Source organism: Rhynchophorus ferrugineus, unplaced genomic scaffold (assembly GCF_030347505.1).
Source record: "Rhynchophorus ferrugineus isolate W39M unplaced genomic scaffold, kcgeb_rfMv2 rfM1, whole genome shotgun sequence".
Classification (NCBI taxonomy): Eukaryota; Metazoa; Arthropoda; class Insecta; order Coleoptera; family Curculionidae; genus Rhynchophorus; species Rhynchophorus ferrugineus.
Window position 1 is genome coordinate 60,216,115 of NW_027472580.1, and position 12,147 is coordinate 60,228,261.

At 29.8% G+C, this 12,147-nt stretch overlaps 2 pseudogenes across 3 annotated transcripts in view; both read right to left on the reverse strand.

The window, feature by feature from the left end:
• Positions 1-925: 925 nt before the first annotated feature.
• On the reverse strand, positions 926-3,074 carry LOC143191454 (putative RNA-binding protein EIF1AD pseudogene; annotated as a pseudogene). The gene is made up of 2 exons (XR_013004512.1): positions 2,986-3,074; positions 926-1,472 (listed from the first exon to the last, which is right to left on the reverse strand). The product of XR_013004512.1 is annotated as a putative RNA-binding protein EIF1AD pseudogene (transcript).
• A 3,376-nt stretch (positions 3,075-6,450) lies between these two features.
• The window catches only part of LOC143191497 (putative RNA-binding protein EIF1AD pseudogene), a 97,200-nt pseudogene continuing 91,503 nt past the window's right edge, over positions 6,451-12,147 (reverse strand). For both annotated transcript variants that reach the window (XR_013004528.1, XR_013004546.1), the window contains exon 2: positions 6,451-6,905. The product of XR_013004528.1 is annotated as a putative RNA-binding protein EIF1AD pseudogene, transcript variant X1 (transcript). The remainder of the gene's footprint in view (positions 6,906-12,147) is intronic.

Below are 12,147 nucleotides of genomic sequence, written 5' to 3' on the forward strand. Positions count from 1 at the left end.
TTATAGTTTTGATAGGTTTTGATTTGAACTTTTTGAAATATTTGAATGCAATATATTGCGACTTCTTGTCGAGGTACAGTTTCCTTACTAACTAAAAAAGTAGTGAGTGTTAATACAGTATAGTCTATCCAAGACATCGGTGAACATACGCCATAAAGATGTTTAATGTATTGCCTACTGTAACTTGTAAGGTCGTTTTAGAATTAGCCAATATTCTCTTTCTCATTTTATTCAAGTCAAAAAGACATACAATGATACCTGTTACGATCAAATACGTAAACAAATCGGCCTACAAAAGTCGTTCGGTTGTCAACTGTCTTCAAAATTCTTCAAAATATTAGTTTAACAACTACAGGTTGAAAATGGACAAACGCAAGCGCTTTGATTGTTTTTATACATTTCCATACATAGCTTAGAGATATGATCTATGAGGCATGTAGAACATATATTCGTACACTGTTAGGCAATATAGGATTTAAATGCAATAAAAACGTCCCGCGAAGAGGTCCAATGGAATTTCGGAATTCATTTAAAATAATACAATTTTTAAAAGCATATAATAAAATCAAGGAAGATTTATTATTTCAATTTGTATATTTAGAAAAGACATGGATATTTCAGAATGTGGCATTGGTTTACTCATGACAAAATGATAATAATAAGTGTTAAAACATTAAAAGTTGAAGGAAAAAGTTAAATGTTGGAATAACAATTGATTAGGTATATTTACTCATAACTTTCATTAATAATTCATTGTTGATATTCTGTTCTAATTCTTAGAACTGTTGGGCTGGTACGGTTAATTACACCTCTGGTTTGTATTAACTCGATCTGATACATTGAAGAAATTGACATATGATGAGTAAATAATTAATATACAAATTTATATATATATATATATATATATATATATATATAAATATTATCAAGAATGGCGTACACAGATATGTTTTTGTTTCATAATTTATATTATCTTTTATTACAACATAAATATCTAAATACAATTTAACCTGTCAAAACCATTTTATGTTCAATAATCATTCTCTTCTTCGTCATCACTATATTCTGAGCCACACTCAATTGTCGGATCTTCATTTCTATTAACTGACGATGAAGCAATCTCTTCAGGTCTCACATTGCCATCACTTGAAAATATTGCTGGCCATACGTTCTCTTTTTTAAAATATTTGATGTCATCAGGTCCAAGTATTTTAACGATTTCTCCCTTTACTTTGTTGCCTTCCATTATAGGTTCAATCAGCAGATAGTCACGCCGTTGCAACCACATGTTTTTCCGCAATTTATTCGGCATAGATACAAGGAAAGTGGCACCTTTCGAGTCTGCTACTTTATGTAGATTATTAGCACCAGTGCTGACTAACCTAACTATTTGCTGCTTTCCAGTCGGTAAGTCGAAACCGCTTCGGAGAATTTCGCGAAGGACATGCTTATATCTGACAGCCCTCGACATTCTGAAACAAAATAACAAATTTCATACAATATATTCTAATAAATCAGTTATCAGTATAATAATCAAGTTATTACTGGAGCAAATAAATAAAAAAATATTATTTTCACTAACATTTCACAAAACAACAAATAACACGGTCACCTAGAGTAAGTCTTTCTATTATACATTTCTATGCTTCTTCAACGGGTAGATAATACTTAACATAATAACATTTATTACCCTTTTCAATACCCAAATATATTAATAAAATACGGTATTGTTAACTAATTGAATGCAATACAATTATATGTTTTATATTGGAAGGCTCAATTAAATTTTACAAGTAGATTTTATTGAGGGGAAAATATATATATTTATATATTAGTCGGCTTAATAGAAATAATTCCTTCCGTGCTGAAGAAATTAAGGCACCTGAAAGCCTGTAATTTTGCAAAGTTAAAGCTTATATCGAGGGAGAATTTTTAGGCCCAACATTTTTGTGTAATATGCCCTACAAATAATTATATTCCAATAAAACCAGAATTTGGAATAGCCGCCAAATTAGTGATGTTATTTTTTTTAATAATTGGAACGATACGAAAAAGCAAAGAGACTAGTTAAAGCATTATTAAACCAAGTTATTTATTTCTTAGAAGTGTTTTGTATTACTTTAGGTTATTCCCGTATTATTGGAATTATTGTAGAACTGCAAGCTTGGATCAAAACGGTCAAGAAAATTGAGGTCACGTAAAAGGATATTTTACATTTTAAATAACAAATTAAGGTGCCGCTTTATCGAAGCTTTGAAACAGAAACACGACATATAAGAAAATATCATCCCCACATAGATTAACAAAATTCAAGAATAACAAGAATCGTCTGCTTTCTCTGCTTACAAGATATACATATTTTTGAAATAACAGTATTGATTTAGTTTGTTGTCTGGAGAAGATAAAGAAAATAAGAAAAATTGTTCTTGGTTAAGGACTTTAATTAATCGATATGGTTAAGGAGACATAATAAATCATTGTGCTAAATGTGATATTAAAGCTTGTTAAGATGTTTCTGTAAATTGAAGTGCTATTGACTTCTGAATAATTTCTGGGTTCATTAGTAAATGTATTTCTTAACAAAGCACCAACCTAGTATTATAGATAAGAAATACGTTAATTTGTGCATCAAGAGTTAATATGAATATTACATCGAATATTGACAGTTATGTAATATATTGGTTTCATAGATTTTTCATTTTCTATGGTCTATATGAATACATAAAAGAAGTAAAAAAATATATGCTCTAGCAGAAATGACACTAACTACATAATTTGCATAAAACTCTACTTTTAATTAGCAGTAAAAATCTCAACAGAGTTTTATTCAATAAATATTTCTGAGCTTTTAAACGTCAAAAATTTGTTCCTCTGTTTTTAATCTTAATACAAAAGTATTAATTACTTTAATAGTGTGTAGTTATTATTAATTTAGATATTACAATTATATATAAATGCAGATATAGAAACAATAATTTCACTTACCTTTTAGCAGAATTGTATATATGGTAATAATCCTTGTTTATAACTTTTATTGTTGTCTTGTTTAAAATAAATGTTAAATGTTAAAAGTTATGATCCAGCAATATGCACTACTTCAATAGAAACTTAGTACTGACTTGAAAATGTCAGATGTTGTATCTTTTATACCCTACATAATAAGTTTAGTATTGTAAAATAATAATAGCAATAAAATATTATAGGCCCTAATTTAAGTTATATTAGAAAGGTCGGAAATAATTTATTTATATAACTATATATTTGATCCATCTATTCAATAGATCTACCTATTGATATATATTTTATATATAACTGTTCTAAGTACAGAAGTGAAACGTCATAAGTTAATTTATACCCAACATTTCACTAAATAAATCTAATAAAATATGTTACTCAATTGCTATTAATGAAAACTATAATATTATGTCAATAATATGTATTAATGAAATTAAATATACCCCTTATATAATATGTCATATTGGGAAATATAACATATATTAATGATATTTGTTGTTTTATTTTATAGTTTTGTATTTCAAAAGCTGTGAATTATCGTCGCATTAACCTCTTTAATATTTCATAGTTTGAGATTAACTATTAACTGATTAGGAGGCCATACCAGAACGTTTCCGTCAATCTGGCCATTGGCGTGTCTGGGATGAATGTGCGATTTTATTGTCTTATCTATGAACTATTACAATTAGAGACATAGATTTACAACCATGCTAAAAGAGAATTTCAACACGCGACAATCTCAGAAATATAGGGCCGTCTTAGAGCTTGACCGCTTACTGTTACTACCATTTTTATCAGATCACTAAATATGTGTGTGACTTGATATATTTGTTTTTGTTGACAGTAGAGAATAGATTTTATAATTTGGTTAGGCACGAACAACTCTGAGTTGAGCGATTCCTTTCTAATCCCACATAATATTACCAGCTTCTTTAGCGGGTTATAAAGATTGCGGATCAAGTTATCACTCATCGTCATAAATATTAAACAATTTTCAATAACCCCTTGCTACGTTTTTAAAATATAATAAAGCAGCGTAAGATAAAAATTATCTTCTGCTATCAGTTGACAATTTGTGGAAAATGGAACCTGAACGAAAATATCAAATCCCATTTCGCTAACCAAACATATTTTGATATTATTCTGAGGGTATACTATCACCCGGCGCATTCGCCTAAACTGGCTAGAAATTTTATCTTTATCGCTTGTTCATCTTTCTGAAGATATATAGGTGATGAGGAATGTAAGGACCATCGTTTTTGTCTACGGAATTCAAAAATTGAGTCCTCGTCATGTTATGTGTATGAAATGTCTTGATTAATTTGAAAAGACTACCGAGAGCATTAATGCAATTGTGTAATCGTTACATTATTTCATACATTTCCAGAAAGCTATATATATGTGTACTTGTTTATTTTGAACAGTGTTATCAGTATTCATTAACCTGGTATCCGTTTACATATTTTCACAAATATTAAGCAACGTAACCTATATATTAAATTAGATGATTTCGACATTTCTCTACATAAAATAACAATGTTTCAATATTACATTTCAAAATGTTTAACAATAATTCTACAGTAACTACTTTTGTAATTTGATTGGAAAAAATCTGCTACCGAAACTCTTCAAACACTTTTAGAAACTAATGGTGTCGGTTTTGATTTAAACTTTATAAAAGTGGTTATATAAATGTTAGTGAAAAATAATCTAGATGATTAAAAATGAATGCAATATATTGCGACCTCATGTCGTGGTATACTTTCCTTACTAACTGTAAAAGTAGTGCCTGTTAAAACAATATAGTCTATCCAAAACATCAGTGAACATACGCCATTAAGATGTTTAATGTATTGCCTTCTGTTGTTTGTAAGTTCGTTTTGGGATTAAACAACACTTTCTTTCTCATTTTATTCAATTTAAAAAAACATACAATGATATTTGTTACGTTCAAATCCGTAAACAAATCGGCCTACAAAAGTCGTTCAGTTGTCAACTGTCTGCAAACTGCTTCAAAATATTAGTTTAACAACTACAGGTTATAAATTGGCAAACGTACACGCTTTGTTTATTTTATACATTTATAATCGGTGCTTATTTTTACGCTGATTGAAAATGCCGAAGACAGACAGAACATAACGCGTCTCTAAACAGTTACTTCGGACAGGAATGAAGTAATTGAACTCCCTCTTGCTAGTAAAATTCATAAGATAAATCGAAACATAAACATTTTTCCTGTTAACATAAATATTAAGTTGCAACGGTTTATATTCAAAGTATTATTAGCGTGTTGCAGCTACATTATACATTAGTTTAAGTCCTTTAGTACGGTGGTTAAAATATCTCAAAAATGAAAAATATAATCTAGGATTCAACGAAAACAAACGGTCCTCATACGAAGCGGGGATCTTGATGTCAAATTTGGAATCAGCTTGATGTTAGCTTTATCAGACATCAAATATATGAAATACATAAAACAGTAGTAGTTTTTTTCACTGTTAACGTAATTCAGTACAATTATTACAGAGGGAACTGTGTGGCAAGTATCCATAAATAGTTTAGAGATATGATCTATGAGCCATGAAGAACATATCTTCCTATACTGTTAGGTAATATAAGATTTAAATGGAATAATGATATCCCGCTAATGGAACTTTGGAATTGATTTTAAAATAATACAATCTTTAAAAGCATATAATAAAATCGAGAAAGATTTTTTATTTCTATTTGTATATTTAGATAAGACTTATAGGATATTTCAGAATGAGGCATTGGGTTACTCATAGCAAGACGATAATAATAAGTGATAAGACAATAAGAGTTGAAGGAGAAAATTAAATGGTGGAATAACTATTGATTAGATATTTTTACTCATAACTTGAATTAGTAATTCATTGCAGATATTTTGTTCCTATTCTTAGAATTGTTGAGCTGGTATGCTTAATAAAACATTTAGTTTGGATTAGCTCGATCTGACATATTGAAGAAATTCACAAATCATGAAACCATAAACAATTGTTAGATATATTGGAAATTATCAGCTTAGTTATTCACTTGAATTAAATTTTCTGAATGTTTGATTATGATTTTATGCAGACAATCGGTCAGTAAATAATTAATATACAATAACACTAGGAAGGCTTTATTGTGTTTGAATAACAGTTGTGCATATATATATATATATATATATATATATATATATATATTATATGTATGCAATTGTTCAGAATTAGATATGAGGATTAGGTTAGAAAGTATGAGGACTGGATGAATATTAACGATGATGGATTTGGAAATATGATAAATGCATTAGGGATAATTAAGTGGCTAATTTTAATTTTATCAAGAATGGTGTATACAGATATGTTTTTGTTTCATTATTTATATTATCTTTTATTACAACATAAATATCTAAATACAATTTAACCTGCCAAAACTCTTTTTTTATTCAATAATCATTCTCTTCTTCGTCATCACTATTTTCTGAGCTACACTCAATTGTCCGATCTTCATTTCTATTAACTGATGATGAAGCAATCCCTTCAGGTCTCGCCTTGCCATCACTTGAAAATATTGCCGGCCATACGTTCTCTTTTTTAAAATATTTGATGTCATCAGGTCCAAGTATTTTAACGATTTCTCCCTTTACTTTGTTGCCTTCCATTATAGGTTCAATCAGCAGATAGTCACGCCGTTGCAACCACATGTTTTTCCGCAATTTATTCGGCATAGATACTAGGAAAGTGGCACCTTTCGAGTCTGCTACTTTATGTAGATTATTAGCACCAGTGCTGACTAACCTAACTATTTGCTGCTTTCCAGTCGGTAAGTCGAAACCGCTTCGGAGAATTTCGCGAAGGACATGCTTATATCTGACAGCCCTCGACATTCTGAAACAAAATAACAAATTCCATACAATATATTCTAATAAATCAGTTATCAGAATTATAATCAAGTTATTGCTGGAGGAAATAAATAAAAAAATATCATTTTCACTAACATTTCACAAAACAACAAATAACACGGTCACCTAGAGTAAGTGTTTCTATTATACAGTTCTACGCTTATTCAATGGGTGGATAATACTTAACATAATAACATTTATTACCCTTTTTATAACCCTAATATATAAATAAGATACGGTATTGTAAACTAATTGAATGTAATACAACTATTTGTTTTATATTGGAAGACTCAATTAAATTTTACAAGTAGATTTTATTGAGAGGAAAATATAAATATTTATATATTAGTCGGCTTAATAGAAATATTTCCTCCCATTTTGAAGAAATTGAGGCACCTGAAAGCCTGTAATTTTTCAAAGTTAAAGCTTATATCGAGGGAGAATTTTTAGGCCCAAAATTTTTGTGTAATATGCCCTACAAATAATTATATTCCAATAAAACCAGAATCTGGAATAGCCGTCAGATTAGTGATGTTATTTTTTTTAATAATTGAAACGATACGAAAAAGCAAAGAGACTAGTTAAAGCATTATTAAATGAAGTTATTTATTTCTTGGAAGTGTTTTGTATTACTTTAGGTTATTCCCGTATTATTGGAATTATTGAAGAACTGCAAGCTTGGATCAAAAACGGTCAAGAAAAGTGTGGTCACGTAAAATGATATTTTACATTTTAAATAAGAAATTAATGTGCCGCTTTATCGGAGGATATCAAAAGCTTTGAAACAGAAACACGACATATAAGAAAATGTCATCCCAACATAGATTAACAAAATTCAAGAATAACAAGAATCGTCCTTTTTCTCTGCTTACAAGATGTATATATATATTTGAAATAACAGTATTGATTTAATTTGTTGTCTGGTGAAGATAAAGAAGATAAGAAAAACTGTTTTTCCTTAAGGACTGTTATTAATGGATATGATTAAGAAGACATAATATATCATTGTACTAAATGTAATTTTAAAGCTTGTTAAGATGTTTCTGTAAATTGTAGTGCTATTGTCTACTGAATAATTTCTGGATTCATTAGTAAATGGATTTCCTAACAAAGCACTAACCTAGTATTGCAGGTAAGAAATACATTAATTTGTGCATCAAGAGTTAATATGAATATTACAACGAACATTAACAGTTATATATTAATTTCATAGATTCATCATTTTAACTGCATCAAAATATAATCAAATATAATTTTAATTTAATATATGAATTAGCAGAAATTACACTAACTACATAATTTACATAGAACTCTACTTTTAATTAACGGTAAAATTCTCAACAGAGTTATATTCAATAAATATCATATATCATATAAAAGTCAAAATTTCTTCCGTTTTTAATCTTAATTCATAGGTATTAATTAGTGTAATAGTGTATAGTTATTATTAATTTAGTTATCACAATCATATATAAATGCAGATATAGAAATAATAATTTCACTTACCTTTTATCAGAATTGTATATATGTTTATAACTTTTATTCTTGTCTTCTTTAAAATAAATGTTAAGATCGAGCAATCTGCGCTACTTCAACAGAGACTGAACATTGACTTGAAAAGGTCAGATGTTGTATCTTTTATACCTAACATAAAAGTTTTGATATTGTAAAATAATTATAGCAATAAAATAATATAGCTATAATTTAAGTTATATTAGAAATGTCGAAATAATTTATTTATGTATCCATATAATTGATCCTTCTATTCAATAGATCTACCTATTGATAGAAATTTTGTATTTGAACTGTTCCAAGTACAGAAGTAAAACGTCATAAATTAATTTGTACTCAAGATTGCACTGAGTGAATCTAATAAAAGATGTTACCCAATTACTGTTAAAGAAAACTATATTAATATATCAATAATATTATTGAAATTAAATATACTCGTTATATAATATGTCATATTGGGTATAAATAGCATATATTAATGATATTTGTAGATTTATGTTTTAGCTTTGTATTTAAAAGCTGTGAATTATAATCGCGTCAACCTCCTTGATATTTAATAGTTTGAGATTAGCCATTAATTGACTAGACCATGCCAGAAAGTTTCCAGTTTTACTCAACCTGACCACTGGCGTGCCTGGTAGGAATGTTCGATATTATTCTCTTATCTATGAACTATTACAATTAGAGGCTTAGATTTACAACCATGCTAAAACAGAATTCCAACAAGCGACAATCTCAGAATTGGAGGACTGTCTTAGTGCTTGATCATTTACGGTTGCTACCATTTTTATCAGATCACTAAATATTTGTCTGGCTTGATATATTTGTATTTGTTGATAGTAGAGAATAGATTTAATAATTTGGTTAGGCACGAGCAACTCGTGTTGAGCTATTCTTTTCCAATTCCACCAAATATGGGTACCTTCTTTAGCGGGTTATAAGGGTTACGGATCAAGTTATCACTCATCGTCATAAATATTAAACAATTTTCAATAACCCCTTGCTACGTTTTTAAAATATAATAAAATAACGTGAAACAAAAATGATCTTCTAGTATCAGTTGGCAATTTGTAGAAAATGGAGCCTGTATGAAAATATCAAATCCCATTTCGCTAATCAAACAATTTTTGAAATTGTACTGTGGTTATACATTCGTCTGAACTGGCTAGACCGTTTATCGTTTCATTTTGATGAAGATGTATAGGTAACGAAGAAAGTAAAAACCGTCCTCTTTGTCTGCGGAATGCAACAATTGAATCCTCGTCAGGCTATGTGTATGGCTAATGTCTTGATTAAGTTGAAAAGACTACCGAGAACATTAATGTAATTGTGTAATCGTCACACTATTTCATACATTTCCAGAAAGCTACATATTAGATTTTCGTTTGTTTTGAACAGTGTTATCACTATTCATTAACCTGGTATCTGTTTTTGTACAAATTTTAAGTAAGGTAACCTAAAGGTTAAATTAGATGATTTATACATTTCTCTACATAAAATAACAATTTATTACTGATTTGTTCGATATATAAGACGCTAATAATAGGACGTTCAAAACTAATTTTCTACAGTAATTACTTTTGTAACTTGATTGGAAAAAATCTACTACCGTAAACCTTCAAACACTTTTAGAAACTAATGCTGATGCTGCTTCAACATATTCCAATTGTCGGTTTTGATTTATACTTTATAAAATAGATGATGTAGGTAATAAAAAGTAATATAAATGATTAAGGGTGAATGCAATATATTGCAAGCTCATGTCGAGGTATAATTTCCTTACTAACTGTGAAAATAGTGAGGGTTGAAACAATATAGTCTATCGAAAGTATCAGTGAACATACGCCATTAAGATGTCTAATGTATTGCCTAGTGTTACTAGTAGGTTCGCTTTAGAATTAGGCAATATTTTCCTTTTCATTTTTTTAAAAGTTAAAAGACATACAGTGATATTTGTTAAGTTCAAACACGTAAACAAATCGGCCTATAAAAGTCGTTACGTTGTCAAATGTCTGCAAGCTTCTTCAAAATATTAGTTTAATTATTATATGTTGTAAATTGGCAAACGTTGGCTGCTTACTTTTATTCTGATTGGAAATGCCGAAAATAGGCAGAATCTGTTTACATGAAAATTGACAGGTTTATGGAACGAATTAAATAATGGAGTCAATGCCAAAACCGAAAATGAATTACCTGACTTAATGTTAATATGGAAAATTCTGCATATTTTACTAGCAAACTTTGAAACTTTCAAATTAAGTCGGATGTTGTTAACTAGGAATGACATGAGGCCATTGGAAGAGCTAAAATAACAACTTTACATGTTTGAAAGGCATGTTACAAAAGGTAGTGATGTAAAAATCGAACAGGAAGTTTTAGTGGTAAAATCAAGTAAACTAAACAGGGTAACAGAATTAGAAATAAGTTTAAGGGAAAAAGTACTTGTAACTATTGCAAACAACCAGGCTATTGGATTAGACAATGTCAAAAGTGGATTGGTAATGGACGACCATCTAAGGATGCAACACTGAAGGAGGAAAAGGACATAGCAGTAGAGACAAATACAGTATTATTAACGATATGCAGTGAGATATTTTCTCAAGAAGTAGACGAAAACAATTGGTGGATTGACAGTGGGGCTATGAAGTATGTGACAAATAAGCCAGATTATTTTGTCACCTATGAGGCATTCAGTCAACCACAAAGCATTAAAAGTGCTTTAAAAGAATTTTTAAATGCTTATGGAAAAGGAACAATTCGGTTCCCATCAACAGATGTGAGGAAATAACATTGAAGAATATCTAGTATGTACCGAGTATTTCCAAAAATGTGTTTTTTGTTCTAGTATAGTAAGTTTGAGTCAACACCTATGTCTTGTTCAGTAAAGAGTCATGGTCAATTGATGTTATGTGGTTTTCGTGCAGTTAATGGTATTCTGTACAAAACAGCTATTAAACCATTAGTACCTGAACAGCGAGTTGATGTATGTTGTGTTGTAGAGGGTAAATCTGATCTGTTACAGTTGTATAATGGGAGATGGGGTCACAAAGATAAACGTCATGTGAAAGCAAAACTCAAAAAGAATTTTTGTATTGATGTCAAGATAGATAAAGCAGAAATCTGTGAACCATGTACATATGGAAAGGCACATCGTTAACCATTTGGTACAAGAGAGATGCTAAAAACTCCAGGTGAACTAATATCAACAGATGTGTGTGGATCTTTTGATGAATAATTTGGAAAGAAGCGTTACTTTGATTTGTTTAAGGCTAATTATACAAAATTTTGGTATTATCATTTTATAGCACAAAAGTCAGAGGTAATTGAAGCGCTGAAGGATTTTCTAAGGCACACAAAGACATTGGGACATTCAGTAAAAGAGATGCTGAGTGATAATGGCAAGGAGTTTGACAATGAAAACGTTAGATCTACCTTACGCAAAAATGGATTTACACAAAGGTTGACGGCACCCTACACTCCTGAGCAGAATGGAGTTTGTAAGCGAGACAATAGTATTGTAGTTGAAATAGTCAGGACCTTGAAATATTCATATCCAGAAGTGACCTATCCAGCAGGATTATGGGCTGAGTTAGTTAACACCACGGTATACATTATCAACAGAACGGGGAAATCATCTGTAGATGGTGTCAGTTCTTACGGATTATGGAGTGGGAAGAAGCCGCGGACGTTCTAAGGATCATTGGTTCAAGATTGTA